We start from the raw sequence: 20,176 nt of genomic DNA, 5'->3' as shown, positions 1-20,176 counted from the left end.
TTGACATATTTTCTAGCTTCCTCAATTTGCGGGCAAAATTTATTGGACTAGTTGCATTTCTACACAGAATACTATGGTGCATGTTTCTGTTTTTTAAAACATGACTCTTATTGGGTATCATAACGTGATTGAAAATAACATTACAATAACAAGCGCCTTGAGACCCTCTGGGTGAGTAGTGCGCTGTACAAATTTTAACTTGAACTTGAACATAAGGTTGTATTTTAAGAAGTCGAGCACACTTGCTGTTTTATTTAGCAACATTGTGTGATAAACATTTGCGTTGTTTGGGAGCCGGCATTGCTTTTTTGCATGGGGAGATTCTAATTTGTATGTGGAAATGCAATTTGCTTTGGATTTTGAAAGTGAGAACAGATTTCAATGCTCTGTCCATCAAAATGCAAACTATGGGGACGATTATGATGGCAGACGGACATCCGTCCGCCACCATAGAGTAGGAGGGACCGTCCGCAGGGGCAGCGGCGGTCCCTCCGTGCAGATTAGGATGTGACCGCCAGGGTGGCGGTCACATCCTCTATTTTTTTTTTTTTTTTTTAATTTTTGTGAAAACCTTTATTCAAAAAAATAAGGAGATACATGCGCAAGCCCACAACCACCATGGCCGGCCGCAAAGACAGTAGATAGGAACAGGAAAAACGTAGGCCAATCAGCAATCAGGATAGTTCAAGTTATTCCAGACATGGCTGAGGTTCGCAATACAGGATAGGAGGTTTTCATTTTTAAATTTTAAGAGAGGAGTAGGGGCTGCAACAACAAGGACATCACACCTTACATGAGAATACACAAAAGAGACGAGGGGGACGTACCCCATTGACAGTCAGAGATAGGCTATGACTAAAGCAACTATATAATCTAGGCAGCCGCGACGGTAAAACTGGGCAGTAAGCAGTACTACAGAAAGCAACATTCCGAAGTATCATCCTGGAAAGCCCACCCCCCAAGAGCAGAGAAACAGAGGCTTTTTGAGATGCCAAAAAAAATAAAAAAGGTGCAAGACCAAGAAGCAGCCAACCCTACTAAAGAGGAAAGAACCCTCCCAAAGCCGGAAAAGAGCGATAGAGACCATAGAACAAAACAAACTAAAATAACAAACCCCCCCCACACCCGCCACCCTGCACCCCTGTAATGGCTACGGCCTAACCCACTAACAGCGTGCCTGTCACCCCGGAACTGCCCCAGAGAAGGGAAAAAGTAAGAGAAATGGAGGAGGAGAAAAACAGACACACTCCCGGACACCCGTTACCCCCCGCCAGCAGTGACCTCCCCAAGGCACAATCATCGTCAATCAAGGCAAGCAGTAGGCATTATCACGGGGAGGACAGTCACCAATAAGAAACCCCCCCACCCCACCCCAGGCCCGGTGAGATACTCGATGCAATCCCGGCAAAAATTAACTGAGCAATCCCAGAAAAGTAGAAGTCAACCCTGCAAGTAACCCGGGGAGACCTATTGCCAAAGTCACATCAGATGCAATCAGGAAGAGCGTCTCAGGTAGTTCAAAGCAGTGGTAAGGAGCAAGAACAACTCAAAGTCAGATTCAGCCCTGACCAGTGCGAATCCTTTCCGAAGCACGCGCCAACCCAGCCACAGCCGACCAGAGGCAGGCAAAACGTCCACGGCAGTCCGAGGCACTGAAGATGGAACAAGGTCCGGACACAAAATGGCGGCCTCCGTTATACAGACGGGCCAGGACGAAGATAAATGGCAGTCCCCTTTGACCGGACCCTGAGACCCGGCATTGACGATCAGAACCTCCAGCGACGATACTCCATCGTATAGGAAACGTGAAGGGAAGACCAGGCTCTGTAACGGGTGAAGGAGAAGTGGGGCCGACTCCCAAGTGAGTGAGGTCGGGCTGCCGTTCGGGCATCTCGAGGTGATGGGCCAAATCGATCAACTGGACCGCAAACTGCTGTTCAGGTGCCGCAGCGTCAGTGGCCGGTTGCGAGCAGACATCATCCAGCTTTGCCGCCAGGGAGACACATGTGACGGTGAATTGTGAGAGGAGCGCCCCAATCGCCGCCATTACAGAACTTAATGAATGTGCGCTATCCGTTCCCTCCATCCCAGGGCCCAGAGGACGGAGGGGGACACAATCTCCAGCCCACATCGCCGGGCTCCGGGCACTCATTCAGGTGATCTCAACAACAGGGGCGCCCCGGATTGGCACGCTCAACACAGTCACCGGCCGTGGGTGCAGCCCGTTAGCCCCCGGACCGGGAAACGAGGGTCAGGCACACAGCCCCCAGCTACGGTTAGGGAGGATCACACACGTCACGATGCCTCTCCTCCGGCACTCGCCATCAACAAGGTCACAAGTCGAAAGTGCAAAAAATGTGTTGAATCCGGAAGACCGGCCACAACCTAGGTCCCACAGCCGATGTTGATCAGTTCCCACTCGGACAGTTCAGGAATCGAGGTCCCGGCGGCAGCCCTGGAGTAGGCCTAAAATGGGACACGACATAATTCCGTCTCCGAGTAAGGTAGGAAGTCCGGGATGGCACGGCTGGCATCAGGTAACCTTCATACATCCAGGCATAGGGCGTGGGCGGAGGATAGAGAACAGGATAGACGAGCCGCCGGCGGAGGTCGGCGGAGCCGGGAGCTTATGCGGCCATCTTGGTTCGCAGCGTAGCTCCTCCCTCCCACATCCTCTATTTTTAACATTGCGGTGGGTGCAGCTTCAAGCTGCACCCGCCGCAATGTTAAAAATGCATGAACAGCATTTGCGTGCACAAAGCGGCAGGCTCCACGCGGTGACTGCCGCTTTGTTCACACAAATGCAGGGGGGTACCATAGGTACCACCCATGTGCACCCCCCACCCCCCCTTCACCCAGGGGCTCGCAACGGGCCCCCGAAGTGAAGGTCCGTATGCTTTTCCACGGCGGAAAAGCCGCCGTGGAAAAGCATACTTTCTACTCCATCATAATATGACTGGCGGTGTCTGATAGACACCGGCAGCCATGTTAATGCTTTTCCGCCGCGGTCGGAAGGCGACCGCGGTGGAAAAGCGGCGGACAGATTCCAAGACCCATCAGCCATCCTAATTTGGTGGTGGGTCTTTCAAGCATCCGCAGCAGTTTTCCTGCATCCTCCGGGCCGGCGGTGGCTTCCGCCGGCCCGGAGGATGCGGGAAATCCGCAATCGTAATAGGCCCCTAAGTTTGCTATGGGAGGCCGGAGTCATGAACAGCAGTCTACCTGGGGGAGGCACCTCGGGATACTGCAAGAACGGGTCATGGTAGTTCCCAGGCCCCTCGAGGGCACCAGGCTGAGGGCCACACTGTCTGCCTCCCGTAATACACTAATTCCCGGGGGTGGTGATTCCCAGAGCTTGAGGGGGTCATTGATGCCCACATGCTTGTAATTTTGTAGGTGGGGGTTGGACACGAAAGTGGTGCAAGGGGGTTGTAAATCTGTTACACAGTGTTTTGTTTTACTTTGCTTTCCTTTCTGTCATGTAGATGATCCTGGGTAAATATAACGGTTTTTGTACAGCCAGAAACCTTTAACCCTACCCCCAAACGGCTTTCTGCCTGTTACCATAGTAACAGTTCATGGAACACTTACGTGAGCACAGAGGTTAGAAGTTCACCACACTATGTTGCTAATGGAGTTGTACTTTAAAAACTTTTGAATTGTAACCATTAGTTGTAGGTATAGACTCTGGTAAAGATCCGGTAAATAGTTAGCCTCAGAATTATACTTCAAATTATCATTTCTATTGAGGACTGCTACCCCCACAAAAAATAAGACGTATGTACTTTTTTAATTAACTTTTATTAAAACAATAAATAACTGGAAATATAACTAAATGATAACAATACAATAAATAACTAGAACCATAACTTTAACAAAACAATATAATAAACAGCATATAATATGGACTCCGATAGAAGTACAGTAGTTAATCTGCAAAACAAAAAAGATTAGTGTTTAAAATTAGATTGTTGTGACTAAATGAGGTCAAACATTACAAGTCAAAGTAACACTTGACGATATTTACTTTTTTTAAAATATGTGCAGTCTGCCTGATAGATTTCACTTATCTTATAGGCTTGCATTCAAATGGTGTCTGTATAGAACCGCCTACCGCGTCATATTTATATTACAGATGAACAGGTCTTTAAAATGATTCAGAGATGAGACAGAATTAGGTGAGAGATCAAGTCATTATTCAGGACAATATTTTTTAGGGCTTATTTACAAAACTCTTGTTCCAATTTTGTGATACTTTTCTCATGTTGAAAGTGAGGCAAAAGTGGCACAAGGGGTTTGTAAATAATATCCTTTATTTGTAATGCATTTAATCGGAGGCATTCTATATCTAGGCTGCTCTGCTTACTTTGTGGAAACACTGTGAACAGTAGAGTTCGCAACTTCAACTCAGCTTTGGTTCTACACATCAGAGTGGACAGCTGCGTTCATAACTTTAAAAAAGTAAGCGAAACGATGTGAGAGAGAGAAAGAGAGAGAAAATGACATTAAAACTGTGAGAGAGAGTAAGGTATAGATGGAGCAAATTTACAAAACCCAGCCTCCACCACCCATGGACCTTCCTCCCCGCTGTTGCACCTCCTTTGATATGCCTTATCAATCAAATCTCTTCACTTGACCTTGGATGTACTCCCTCTCAAAATGGTTGCACTGGCCATTGTACATGCACACTTTAGTCCACTCTTTTTATATATTTTTGCACTATGAGATATAATGTCCTACCTCTGTTATTCATCTCCTGCTTTCTCCTTTCAAATTCTCTTGTAAAGAGCTTATCAAGCCTTCAAGAGAAAATGTAAGAAGGCTGGGGAACCACTTTATATGTGAGTTCTGTATGGCATCCTAATACCCAATCATGTAATTTCATTCTTACTACCTTTGTGTAATGCACTTCAGCTGCAGTGTTCATTCTTACTGGCTGTGTGCGTTACGACAATTAAAGGGACAATTTTTCTGCAGATTTTTAATAAAGCATTTGACACAATGCATAGTGACACCGTATTTATTGAATGTTTTGAAATTAATTTCCACAAGTCGTAAAAAAGGTAAATGCAAGAAAAATTACTTGCCGCATATGCAAGACTGCTTTCAAGAGGAGACCCTAATAAAGTGTACTGGTGTGGAACTGTAAGCATGCGGAAGCACTTTCAGACTAAGAATCCGGTCAACTTTGCAAAGGAAGAGTTAAGGAGATTGAGAGAGGCTCCTCCTGCTTCATGAGGAAGCCCAAGTACCAGTGGAGCAACACCCTCAACCTCTACTGCACAGCCTAATATTCGTCCCCAATTTGGAACCCTTTAAGAGAAAAAGTAAGAAGGTTGGGAGCTCTGTATGCCATTCTAATACCTAATTATCCATTAGTTATATAGAGATCAACCCTGTATCAGACCCATCCGTTCAAGTGTAAATTGGAGATTATCTGCCACCGAAAACCCCTCAAGTACTTATATCTGTTACTTTTTAACTTTGTCGACTAGTTATATTGAGAGTATTTACCTTATTCGTTATCCGTTAAAAATGTGTGAATCTTTCTGGTTTCACACAACTAGTTCATGCCATATTTGAGACATCGGTGTTATGAACTGGAACAGGAGGATATACTTTCTTCAATGTCGGCAATTTTCTGCTGACTTATGTAGCATTCTGCAAACTAAAAACAGAGTTAAAAATGTATATGTTGTACATATGTCCAACGTTAATTTTAATGTTCATGAAACAATTGTTCTCAATAGGATTGGGGATGAAAAGCAATCATCAGAGGTTACATTTGGTCAGCAAAAAAGGAAATAGCATTGCATTATACAAATGTTAAGCCGAGATTGTTCACTCACTTCATTCACAAACTCCTGGCCTTGATCTGATAGAATCCTTTTTGGTCTTCCAAGATCTAGGAAATGAGAAATAAACATCAAGAAAAATTGAAAGACATGTCTTCAAATAAAAAAATTCAAAACAACATTTTCACTTTGTATCTGAAGTGCAGGCTGAAAACGTATAACAAATATTTAAATGAGAAATATATGGGTTTCAGAAACAAAAGTGTATAAGACTATCACAATGGAGATTTCTATTTTATAAAAATATTTACAGAAGCAAGAAAAATTATAACTCATACATTGTTCAATTTAAAATTACGTATTTGGCTAATAAAATCGGGAGGACTTGCTTTTTTTTTTTTGTTATGTCGATATGAGAATGCCCACTAATTCTACCGAAATATGAGAACAGCACAGTTATCTGTTTGCAAACACATGAAATTCACAAATGCTTATTTCAGAATGCTTTTCTATCATGAAATGTTGAAGTCAAACCTGATAACTCCGTTAGGAATATCAGAATGTTCGGCTGATAACATATGGAGAGCAGTCAGTGGATCTGGTGTGTCGAGTTGTTCATCACCACCTGGTATAGTGCATGGGCAGGAATAAACATCTTGTGGCGACCAGTATGTCCCATGGTTGAGACATCTGTTTAATAAGATAGAACAGGGGACAAATCAAGTTTAAGGTTATTAAAAAACTTGGAGAGCTTGCTGAAATACTATATTAGCCAATCGATTACATGTGCATTGCATGGGAAGGAAGCAGCATGTGGCGCACTACTTTAAAAAAATTAAAGGCGGCTGGATTAAGTGATTTGCTCAGAAATATCACCTACAAAGGCACGATATTTGAGGTATAAGAGCTGGAAACCGTGCTAAAATACACTATTGCCGAACAAATTACCTTTGCAATGCATAGGGCACGTGATGCACTACTTACACAAGAAAAACTACATTGCATTAACTTGAACAGCACGTAGCACACTGCTGTGGGAGCGGCCACGTGGCGGTTGGCAAATTAAAGAAACGTGGCAGGATTAACTGATTTGCACAGAGCAAAGGATAAGAAATCAAGTTTAATGTTACTAAAAAACATGGAGAGCGTGCTAAAATACAACATTGGCCAATCGATTACATATGCATTGCATGGGAAGGAAGCAGCATGTGGCGCACTACTTAAAAAAAATTAAAGGCCGCAGGATTAAGTGATTTGACCAGAAATATCACCTACAAAGGCAAGATATTTGAGGTATAAGAGCTGGAAACCATGCTAAAATACACTATTGCCGAACAAATTACTTTTGCAATGCATGGGGCACGTGATGCACTAATTACACGAGAAAAACGACATCGCATTAACTTGAACAGCACCTAGGACACTGCTGCAGGAGCGGTCAGGTGGCGTTTGGCAAATTAAAGAAATGCGGCAGGATTAACTGATTTGCACAGAACAAATGATAAGAAATCAAGTTTAACGTTATTAAAAAACATGGAGAGCGTGCTAAAATACAACATTGGCCAATCGATTACATGTGCATTGTATGGGGAGGAAGCAGCACGTGGCGCACTACTTAAAAATTGAAAAGCGGCAGGATTAAGTGATTTGCCCAGAAACATCACCTACGAAGGCAAGATATTTGAGGTAAAAGATCTGGAAACCGTGCTAAATTACACTATTGCCGAAAACATTACTTTTGCAATGCATGGGGCACGTGACGCACTACTTACACGAGAAAAACTACATTGCATTAAGTTGAACAGCACGTAGGACACTTCTGCAGGGAAGGCCACGTGGCGCTTGGCAAATTAAAGAAACGCAGAAGGATTAAGTGATTTGCCGAGAAACAAAAGTTATGAAGTCAACTTTAACGATATAAAAAAGCAGGAAAGAGTGCTAAGAAACCTCATTCAGACTTCAAGGCAGATTGCTATGTATATATAATACATATTTAAATATCGAACCAAACCACATTCACTGGATGATGTCATCAGTGATGTCATCAGTGATGTCATTTGAGATGTCATCAGTGATGTCGTCAGTCAAGTCACTGACCATGTCATGAATGATGTAATATGTAACATTATCAGCCGTGGATTGCGGGCGCATGAGTTATAGTTAGTACAACTAACTATAACAGGGGAATTTCAATGGTTTCGTACGAGTGAAAAATGGCCAACTAACTATAACACCCCTGAAACCTGTGCTGTTTTCAGTGAATATATATATATATATATATATATATATATATATATATATATATATATATATATATATATATATATATATATATATATATATATATATATATTTATTTATATATATACTCTTATGAATGCAACAGTAGGGAAAGTGTTGGATTTCGGATGGGTAAAAATTACTATTCCCACTTCCCACTCCAGTGAGTGTAACAGTAGGGAAAGTATTAGATAGTGGAGGGGTAAAAGTTACTATTTCCACTCTTATGAATGCAACAGTAGGGAAAGTGTTGGATTCCTGAGGGGTAAAAATTACTCCATTCCCACTCCAGTGAGTACAATTGTAGCGAGAGTATTGGATTGCAGAGGAGTAACAATTAATATTCTCACTCCAGTCAGTTTAAAAATTAAAAACAATCAAAATATTAACACACAAATATTGAAAAAGCAAAATAAATAAAAAATATATAAATATGTTAAAAATTAAAATACAAATATATTTAATATTAAAACAATATAAAAATATTATAATATTAAACACATATAACAAGTACCAAAAAATACTATATACCAAATTAAATAAAAATAATTTTCAAACAAAGAAATATTTTTGTTTAGAAATTATTTAGAAACAGAAAAATTATAAAAACATAAATTTACTTTTTTGATGCCCTACCTTATCACACCACAAAATGTACAATCCACGTCTATTTTTTTAATGTACTTTCATAATTAACATAACAAATTACCAAGTAAAGAAATATTATTAATTCAAAAACAAATTATAGCTCATAGTATAAGTGTATTAACTTCCCACACTTTACCCATATAATCCCCACAACCCACAGCTAAAGTTAAACTGTAAAACAAATTACACAATTAAAACTTATAAAGTAAGTAAAATTAATTTACTCCCCACCCTTTATCCCAATAAAAGAAAAAATCCACACACAAAAATTCTAAACAATTACCCTAATTAAATATCAATTAATTAATATGAAAGATGAACTAATTATTAACTAATTAAACATAAATTACTTCCCACCCCTATAAATCCCACAACCCACACTTAAAATTAATTATGCGATTTCCATATTTAATTTACAATGAAAAAATTAATATAAATCTACAATTAGTTATTAATTAGTAAAACATCAGTTACATCCCACCCTTTACCCGCTCAGCCCTACAGCCTGCAACTTAAATTAATTACACAATTTCCATAATTAACTTTCAATCAATTAATAATATAAATTGACAAATAATTATAAATAAATCACAAATAAATTATTTCCCACCCTTTACCTATATAAACCCAAAAACCTACACCTAAAACAAATACACAATTACCATACTTAATTACTGATTAATTAATTAATATTAATTCACAACCAATTAATAATTACAAATAAATTACTTACCACAATTAACACTACAACATCTCAATTAAATAAATATTATTAAATAAAAAATAATCATTAATTTATTATCAAATTACTTCCCACCCTATTTCCCTATAAACTCACAATTGGCTACAGAAATAAAAAATGCAAAATCAAATTAAAATAAAATTGATAACTACTAAATATTTACCACATATTTTAAAAAAATTAAAAAATACTTATACAAAAACATACGCCACATATGTTAAAATGTGAACTAAAATACATAACACTAATTAAAAGAAATCAATCTTTTAAATAAACAATATTAATGACTTTTATATTTTTTTAAACAATATTTCTTACCTTAAAATCAATATTATTGACCACAATATTCTTGCTATCGATATTTTAGTGTCACAATATTTCTAATTCGATATTTGTGTAAGTCGACATTTCCAAATGGATATTCTGTCTCAATACCACGAGGAATATGTCTCACTGACTTTTGACAGCTACAGTGTTTTGCTGTAAACAGGTATTTAGTGCATTGATTCTCCCCATGAAACTCCAGATTCAAGTTTAACTACTACATAGGAGTAGGTTTCAGGGTTTTAGGTTTTTAGATGCCATTTTCACCATGGTAGAAATTTTCATTTTATTCTCATTATTCACAACATGCATTTATGGTGATTTCTTTATATTTGGGTGGTTTTTTATATGTGCTACGTAACAGGGCAAGCCTGTTGAAATAAACCCTGTTTAGTTAACCCCTTGCATGCTGCCGCGATTCCGTGCCTGTGCGGCACATTCCGATCGCGGATGCGGTCATGACGGCTGGGAGCCGTCATCAGTACACGAGCACTGTGTGTCATGACGGCTCCCGGCCATCATCAGCATGCAAGGGGCTAAAGTGTCTTTTTCTTAGTGCAGTTTGTGAGTGGTATTGAGAAGATTCCCTCATTTGCCAAACTGAGTACCTTTCCATTGCCTCAGACTCTTTTGAGGCCATGTATTTTTCTATCAACCTCACTCCTACAGTTTTCATCTCAGGTATCCTATTTTACAGGCCCCCTGGCCCTAGAACCTTCTTCTGTCAAGACCTGATGAAGTTAGTGGAACCTTTCATCGATAGACCCAATCTCACTCTTCTAGGGGACTTTATTTTCCATTTAGAAAATTCTAGCTCCAGAGACACTCTATCCCTGGTAGAAACCATGGACGCATGCGGCATGACCTAACTTGTGGACAGTCCTACTCACTCATCAAGCCATACATTGGATGGGGTGTTCTCTAATGATTCCAGACTGAAGACAGGTACCCTGATCCCCTTGGCCTGGTCAGATCATTGGGCTGTGCCCATTGAGCTAATGATACACAGCACAGCCCCTGCGCAATCAGACTCCAAGAAATGGGGACTTAAAAGAAATCTCAGGGAAATCAATATTGAAGCCCTAGCCCCAGATTTTCCTAGACTTGGCTCCTCCTTAAATAAGGACACTAACTCTGCGGTAGGGGTAATATCACCATGGAGGCTGTAGATATTTTAGCTCCCGCTAAACAGCATTATCTGCTCGAAAGGGCCCTTCTGCGCCCTGGTTCGCTGATAAGCTCAGACAGTTGAAGCAGGATTGCAGAAGACAAGAGAGGCTTGGGCGCGGTAATCTCGATCCCACTGAGAAGATAAAACAAAAACATCTCTTAAAAGAATATAAATTAGCGATCATGGAGGAAAAAAAGGCATTCTATGTTAATCTTACCACCTCTCTGAATTCTTCAAAAGATCTTTTTAAAATCATTGACTCCCTCTCTGCCCCCAAGACCATCGCTCCTATTGTTGAAACACAGGAGCTCTGTGACAAAATTTCCACTTTCTTCCACACTAAAATTGTTGACATTTATAACGCACTGGAATGCCTTAATCATCAGCTGGATTCCTCTCCCGTTTCCCCTTTCGCAGCAGTGCCTTTGGCTCCTGTACCTGAGCTTAGCCTGCTCCCTCTCCATTCTCCTGCTTCTGTAGCAGGGATCCAGGCCTCGGAACCTGTGCTGAGTCTGTCCGTCTTTCCGCTTCTCACCCTCAATGAGACTAACCGCCTCCTTGATAACATCAAATCAGGCTCCCCCTTGGACCCTTGTCCGCTTAAAATTTTGAAAGCCTGCAGGGAGGTGGTTATTCCCCCTCTTCTTGAGGTGATGAATCTTGCAATTACTGAGGGAACTTTTCCCCTCTCCTGGAAACAAGCGGTTGTCAAGCCTCTCTTGAAGAAGGCCTATCTTGATCCTGTGGTACTGAAAAATTTTCGACCAATTTCTCTGCTTCCGGCCCCTGCCAAGATTCTCGAGGCCCATCTTAATTGCCACCTTACCACCTTTTTGGATGATTCAGGCCTGCTGGACATTTTGCAGCATGGCTTCCGAAAGTCCCATAGTACTGAGTCTGCCCTTACGGTGGTCGTTAACAAGATCCGCTCGAGGGTTGATAGGGGCCAGATTACTCTTCTGGTCCTACTCGACCACACGGCACCTTTCAACACCATGTCTCCTCTAGTCCTGTTTGCCAGGCTCAGGGAGATAGGAGTTGGAGGTTCGGCACTTAGTCTTCTTACTTCCTTCCTACATCAGAGGGAACAAAGAGTGAAGCTGGGTGACTTTTTGTCCTCCCCCAAACCAGTGCAGTGTGGGGTGCCCCAGGGATCTTCCATACCCTTTTTAATATATACGTCGCCCCTCTTGCCAAGGTAGTGAGGTCATATGGTTCTGAGGTGTTGTTGTATGTCGACGACACCCAAACCATGGTATTCCTCACACAGTCTGTGAGTGAATCTGCCCTCAACTTTAGAACCTGTATGGAGGCAGTTTCCCAGTGGATGATACGAAATTTTCTAAAACTCAACGGGGAGAAGACGGAGGTCTTGATTTTTGGGTGCCGACAGGACATCTGGTCTAATGACTGGTGGCCGGAATCCTTGGGTGTTTGTCCTACTCCCTCACATTCCGCCAAGAATCTGGGGGTCCTGATTGATACCTCTCTCTCCTTTGACCATCAGGTCAGCAGAACAGTCTCCACCTGTTGTGGTATCATCAGGATCCTCAGAAAGATCGCAGCCTACCTCTCCCCTGATGCCCGAAAACAGGCTGCAGTGGCTCTGGTCTCTTTGAGACTGGACCACTGTAATGCTCTGTATGTGGGCATGAATAAGAGCCTTATCCATCGCTTACAGATGGTGCAGAATGCTGCGGCCAGGATGGTGCTCAATCTTCCTAGACTCTCTTCTGCAACCCTGGCCAGGAAATCTCTCCATTGGCTCCCTGTTGAGTCCAGGATCACATTTAAGCTTCTTTGCCTTTCTCATGGGGCTGTTTATGGCTCTGGTTCAGAGAGTATTAGGTCTCTCCTTCATCCCTATTCTCCCTGCAGAACCCTTTGTTCATCTTCAAAAAATCTCCTATTAGTCCCTAGATTTGCCAAAGCAAGATGGGGAGGGAAAGCCTTTCTCACCATAGTTCCTAATCTTTGGAACTCTCTTCCACCTGAATTGGTGGGATTACCCTCTCTGGCACGCTTTCGCAAAGAATTGAAAACTTTGTTTTTTTGTCAGGCGTACTCTTAGATGTGATGGATCAAGCCCTGATCTCTTGACTGGGTAGAGTATTCTGCATCATTCAGAAACTCTGTCCATCACCACCCCCTTTTCCAAAATCGATTTTGTCCACACTATGTGTGGGAGGGTATACTCAGACGTGAGTCCCTTGCTCATTGCACCATCAGGATTCAAGCAAGCCGGGCCGACGACGGCTGAAATGCCAGAAACCGGTCCCCGGAAGCTTGTTTTCTTCCCAGTATAAGAATTGGCTTGGTAGTTTGGTTTGCCCTGTTCCCATCATGCACTGGGACAGGAACAGACTAATTTGCATGTATCCAGGTTCTGAGCTGGGATGGTGCAGTGAGCCAAAAAACGGTGATGGATCAAGCCCTGATCTCTTGACTGGGTAGGAGTATTCTGCATCATTCAGAAACTCTGTCCATCACCAGCCCCTTTTCCAAAATCGATTTTGTCCACACCATGTGTGGGAGGGTATACTCAGACATGAGTCCCTTGCTCATTGCACCATCAGGATTCAAGCAAGCCGGGCCGACGACGGCTGAAATGCCAGAAACCGGTCCCCGGAAGCTTGTTTCCTTCCCAGTATAAGAATTGGCTTGGTTGTTTGGTATGCCCTGTTCCCATCATGCACTGGGACAGGAACAGACTAATTTGCATGTAGCCAGGTTCTGAGCTGGGATGGTGCAGTGAGCTAAAAAACGGTGATGGATAAAGCCCTGATCTCTTGACTGGGTAGGAGTATTCTGCATCATTTAGAAACTCTGTCCATCACCACCCCCTTTTCCAAAATTGATTTTGTCCACACTATGTGTGGGAGGGTATACTCAGACGTGAGTCCCTTGCTCATTGCACCATCAGGATTCAAGCAAGCCGGGCCGACGACGGCTGAAATGCCAGAAACCGGTCCCCGGAAGCTTGTTTCCTTCCCAGTATAAGAATTGGCTTGGTAGTTTGGTTTGCCCTGATCCCATCATGCACTGGGACAGGAACAGACTAATTTGCATGTTGCCAGGTTCTGAGCTGGGATGGTGCAGTGAGCTAAAATACGGTGATGGATCAAGCCCTGATCTCTTGACTGGGTAGGAGTATTCTGCATCATTCAGAAACTCTGTCCATCACCACCCCCTTTTCCAAAATCGATTTTGTCCACACTATGTGTGGGAGGGTATACTCAGACGTAAGTCCCTTGCTCATTGCACCATCAGGATTCAAGCAAGCCGGGCCGACGACGGCTGAAATGCCAGAAACCGGTCCCCGGAAGCTTGTTTCCTTCCCAGTATAAGAATTGGCTTGGTAGTTTGGTTTGCCCTGTTCCCATCATGCACTGGGACAGGAACAGACTAATTTGCATGTAGCCAGGTTCTGAGCTGGGATGGTGCAGTGAGCTAAAAAACGGTGATGGATCAAGCCCTGATCTCTTGACTGGGTAGGAGTATTCTGCATCATTCAGAAACTCTGTCCATCACCACCCCCTTTTCCAAAATCGATTTTGTCCACACTATGTGTGGGAGGGTATACTCAGGCGTGAGTCCCTTGCTCATTGCACCATCAGGATTCAAGCAAGCCGGGCCGACGACGGCTGAAATGCCAGAAACCGATCCCCGGAAGCTTGTTTCCTTCCCAGTATAAGAATTGGCTTGGTAGTTTGGTTTGCCCTTTTCCCATCATGCACTGGGACAGGAACAGACTAATTTGCATGTAGCCAGGTTCTGAGCTGGGATGGTGCAGTGAGCTAAAAAACGGTGATGGATCAAGCCCTGATCTCTTGACTGGGTAGGAGTATTCTGCATCATTCAGAAACTCTGTCCATCACCACCCCCTTTTCCAAAATCGATTTTGTCCACACTATGTGTGGGAGGGTATACTCAGAAGTGAGTCCCTTGCTCATTGCACCATCAGGATTCAAGCAAGCCGGGCCGACGACGGCTGAAATGCCAGAAACCGGTCCCCGGAAGCTTGTTTCCTTCCCAGTACAAGAATTGGCTTGGTAGTTTGGTTTGCCCTGTTCCCATCATGCACTGGGACAGGAACAGACTAATTTGCATGTAGCCAGGTTCTGAGCTGGGATGGTGCAGTGAGCTAAAAAACGGTGATGGATCAAGCCCTGATCTCTTGACTGGGTAGGAGTATTCTGCATCATTCAGAAACTCTGCTCATCACCACCCCCTTTTCCAAAATCGTACTCTTAGATGTGTACTCGGTGAATTTGAGACGGTTTCTTTAGTTTGGGCGCCTTGATGCCCTTGGGCTAAGTTGCACGTATGAATTCTCAATCATCAATCATGTCTTTCCAATCACCATAGAGTCTTGGATCCCTGTCTAAGGACTGGCAGTAACTCTAAAGCTATGATACCACTTCATCAATTTATTGAGTGGGGTCCTGCGGGGCTTCAACAATCTGTCTTTCACATTCAATGTTTGGTGCATTGTACTAAATTCCCACATGTTATCCGTGAGTGTGAATACAAACCTTGTACAGCTGAGCCAAAGACTCAGTTACTACAACGGTACTGAACTCTTCCTTCTGACGTCTATCACCGATCTGCAGTACTGAACCCTTCCTCACCCACTACGCCAGACACACACTCGACCCCGTCTTCTCATCCAGCAAGGACATCACCTTCAGCCACGCCACCGGACTCCACTGGACGGACCACAGCTGCGTCCACTTCAGCTTCAGAAGGACCACAATCCACCACCACCAGCAACAGGTTGCACGCAGAAGCTGGAACAAGATCACAGCCGACCAGCTTGCAACTTCCCTGAGCAAGAACCCACCCACCAGCGCAACAAACCCCAGCGAAGCGGCCACCAACCTCACGAAGTGGATCAGCGACTGCACAGATGACCTCGCCCCTCTGAGGATCCCGCCTAGCAGACCCGGCAGCAAGAAAGCCCCATGGTTCACCGACGAACTCAAGAGCTCCAAGAAGAACTGCAGAGCCCTCGAGAAAGCATGGCGCAAAGACCCAACACCGGACAACATGACTGCCCTCAAGCTCGCCACCCGAAAACACCACCAACTGATCCACGCCACCAAGAAAACTGCATTCAAGGAACGATTGGACAACAACGCACACAACAGCAAGGAACTCTTCAACATCGTTAAAGAGCTCTCCAACCCCAACGCCAGAAACAACGACATCACCCCTTCACAAGACCTCTGCAACTCCCTCGCCTCCTACTTCCACAACAAGATCGCGGACATACACAACAGCTTCAGCACTCAACCGACGCATGCCACGACCGAACCAGCGCCCCCCACCACCACCCTCCGCGCCTGGACACCGATCAGCACCGAAGACACCGTCCGCACGATGAACTCCATCTACTCCGGATCTCCAACCGACCCCTGCCCTCACCACGTCTTCAACAAGGCCGACACTGTCATCGCACCCTACCTGCGGGACATCATCAACACCTCCTTCAACACCGCTACCTTCCCGGAGAGCTGGAAGCACGCCAAACTCAGCGCTCTACTTAAGAAACCATCAGCTGACCCCACCGACCTCAAGAACTACCGCCCCATCTCGCTGCTCCCATTTCCTGCAAAAGTCACCGAGAAGACCGTCAACAAGCAGCTGGCCGCCTTCCTCGAGATGAACGGATCCCTCGACTTCTCGCAGTCTGGCTTCCGGGCCAACCACAGCACCGAGACCGCCCTGATCGCAGCCACCGATGACATCTGAACCCTGCTCGACAACGGAGAAACAGCGGCCCTCATCCTCCTAGACCTCTCCGCGGCCTTCGACACTGTCTGCCACCGTACCCTAGTACAGCGCCTCAGCAACGTCGGAATCCAGGAGAAGGCACTGGAGTGGATCATCTCCTTCCTCGCCGGAAGGACGCAGAGAGTCCGCCTCCCCCCGTTCAGATCAGAAGCCACCGAAGTCATCTGCCGCGTTCCTCAAGGCTCCTCGCTCAGCCCTACCCTCTTCAACGTCTACATGAGCCCCCTCGCAGCCATCGCACGCCAGCACAACCTCAACATCATCTCCTATGCCGACGACACCCAGCTGATCCTCTCCCTCACCAACGACCCCGCCACCGCCAGAGCCAACCTACACGAAGGGATGAAAGAGGTAGCCGAATGGATGAAGAACAGCCGCCTGAAACTGAACTCGGACAAGACGGAAGTCCTCATTCTGGGATCTTCACCCTCCGCCTGGGACGACTCCTGGTGGCCCCCCACCCTAGGCAGCGCACCCAAACCGACAGACCATGCACGCAACCTGGGCGTCATCCTGGACTCCTCCCTCTCCATGACCAGACAAGTCAACGCCGTCTCCTCGACGTGCTTCAACATCCTGCGCATGCTACGAAAGATCTTCCGGTGGATCCCCACCGAGACCAGGAAGACGGTCACCCAGGCCCTCGTCACCAGCCGGCTGGACTACGGCAACTCCCTCTACGCCGGAACCACCGCCAAACTCCAGAAGAGGCTCCAGCAGATCCAGAACGCCTCAGCACGACTCATCCTGGACATCCCCCGTCGCAACCACATCTCCGGACACCTGAGAGACCTGCACTGGCTCCCGGTCAACAAGAGAATCACCTTCCGTCTTCTCACCCACGCTCACAAAGCCCTACACAACGAAGGCCCAGGATACCTCAACAGCCGCCTCAACTTCTATGCTCCCAAACGCCAGCTTCGATCGACCGGCCATGCCCTCGCCGCCGTCCCCCGCATCCGAGGAGCCACCACAGGGGGAAGGTCCTTCTCCTACCTCGCCGCCAAGACTTGGAAATCCCTCCCGACCCACCTCCGCCTGACCCAGGACCACCTCGCCTTCAGGAAGCAGCTCAGGACCTGGCTGTTCGAGCAGTAGCGGACCCCCCTCCCCTAGCGCCTTGAGACCCACCGGGTGAGTAGTGCGCTATATAAATGCCTTGATTGATTGATTGATTGATTGATTGATTGATTGATTCCTTCTGACTTCTATTACTGACTCGAGATTAGGGGAGGGCAAAGAATTAAACTCTGCCAGCACTCCGTGCTCCGTGCAGGGTTCCGCAAAATTCCACAAGGTAAAACGGAGCAGGGTTTTTTCTCTTCAGCGGCTCACCAACATGAAAATCGCACACTAGAACTCCTCCTGGCAGAATTCCTCAACATGGGCGATAGCAGCAGGTCGCGACCCTCGCTTTGGGAAATCTGGTGCTCTCATTGAGAAAGCTGACACTCACGTTGAGGAAGCAACTAGAATGTCTACTCGAGTAGCGGGAAACAGCAGTGCCCTCTGATTTGATGTGTAAAGCCGTTCTTGCTGATTTTAAAGCACAGGACAAACGCCCAGTGCTAGAAATCAGTATGAGCAGCATGACTTGACAGACTCCACCACTGGAACGGAACTCTGTGGAGCACTGCCTAGTTCTACCTGAGATACATCACCCTTCTTTCTGACTTCAATTACTGATCTGCAGTACTGAACATTTCCTTCTGAATGCAAATACTGATCTGTTGAACACAACCCTTCCTTCTGACTTCCATTACTGATCTGTGTTACTGAACCCTTTATTCTTTATTCTATTACTGATCTGCAGTACTGAACCCTTCTTTCTGACTTTAATTACTGATCTGTGGTACTGAACCCTTCATTCATTCTTCGATTACTGATCTGCCGAACTGAACCCTTCTTCTGACTCCAATTACTGATCTCCAGTACTGAACCCTTCCTTCTGACTTCAATTACTAATCTGTAGTACTAAACCCTTCCTTCTGACTTCGATTGCTGATCTGCAGTACTGACCCCTTCCTTCTGACTTCTATTACTGATCTCTAGTAATGAACCTTTCCTTCTGACTTCAAATACTGATCTGTTCAACACAACCCTTCCTTCGGACTTCAATTACTGATCTGCAGAACTGAACTCTTCCTTCTGACTTCAATTACTGATCTGCAGTACTGAACCCTTCCTTCTGACTTCTATTACTGATCTCTAGTAATGAACCTTTCCTTCTGACTTCAAATACTGATCTGTTGAACACAACCCTTCCTTCTGACTTTCATTACTGATCTGCAGAACTGAACTCTTCCTTCTGACTTCAATTACTGATCTGCAGAACTGAACTCTTCCTTCTGACTTCAATTACTGATCTGCAGTACTGAACCCTTCCTTCTGACTTCGATTACTGATCTGTGGTACTGAACCCTTCCTTCTGACTTCCCTTACTGATCTGCATTACTGTACCCTTCCTTAAGACTTCAATTACTGATCTGTGGTACTGAACCCTTCATTTTTTCTTCTAATATTGATCTGCAGCACTGAACCCTCCTTTCTGACTTCAATTACTGATCTTTGGTACTGAACCCTTCATTATTTTTTATAATATTGATCTGCAGTACTAAACCCTTCCTTCTGACTTCAATTACTGATCTGCAGAACTAAACCCTTCCTTCTGACTTCAATTACTGATCTGCAGTACTGAACCCTTCCTTCTGACTTCAATTACTGATCTGTGGTACTGAACCCTTCATTCTTTCTTCTATTACTGATCTGCAGTACTGAACCCTTTCTTCTGACTTCAGTTAGTGACCAGTGGTACTGAACCCTTCCTTCCGACTTCTATTACTGATCTGCAGTACTGAACCTTCAGGAAGCAGCTCAGGACCTGGCTGTTCGAGCAGTAGCGGACCCCCCTCCCCTAGCGCCTTGAGACCCACCGGGTGAGTAGTGCGCTATATAAATGCCTTGATTGATTGATTGATTGATTGATTGATTGATTCCTTCTGACTTCTATTACTGACTCGAGATTAGGGGAGGGCAAAGAATTAAACTCTGCCAGCACTCCGTGCTCCGTGCAGGGTTCCGCAAAATTCCACGAGGTAAAACGGAGCAGGGTTTTTTCTCTTCAGCGGCTCACCAACATGAAAATTGCACACTAGAACTCCTCCTGGCAGAATTCCTCAACATGGGCGATAGCAGCAGGTCGCGACCCTCGCTTTGGGAAATCTGGTGCTCTCATTGAGAAAGCTGACACTCACGTTGAGGAAGCAACTAGAATGTCTACTTGAGTAGCGGGAAACAGCAGTGCCCTCTGATTTGATGTGTAAAGCCGTTCTTGCTGATTTTAAAGCACAGGACAAACGCCCAGTGCTAGAAATCAGTATGAGCAGCATGACTTGACAGACTCCACCACTGGAACGGAAC

The sequence above is a fragment of the Lissotriton vulgaris genome, chromosome 1_2 (assembly GCF_964263255.1).
Source record: "Lissotriton vulgaris chromosome 1_2, aLisVul1.2, whole genome shotgun sequence".
In the NCBI taxonomy this organism is placed as follows: Eukaryota; Metazoa; Chordata; class Amphibia; order Caudata; family Salamandridae; genus Lissotriton; species Lissotriton vulgaris.
Note: the sequence above shows the minus strand (reverse complement) of the source record.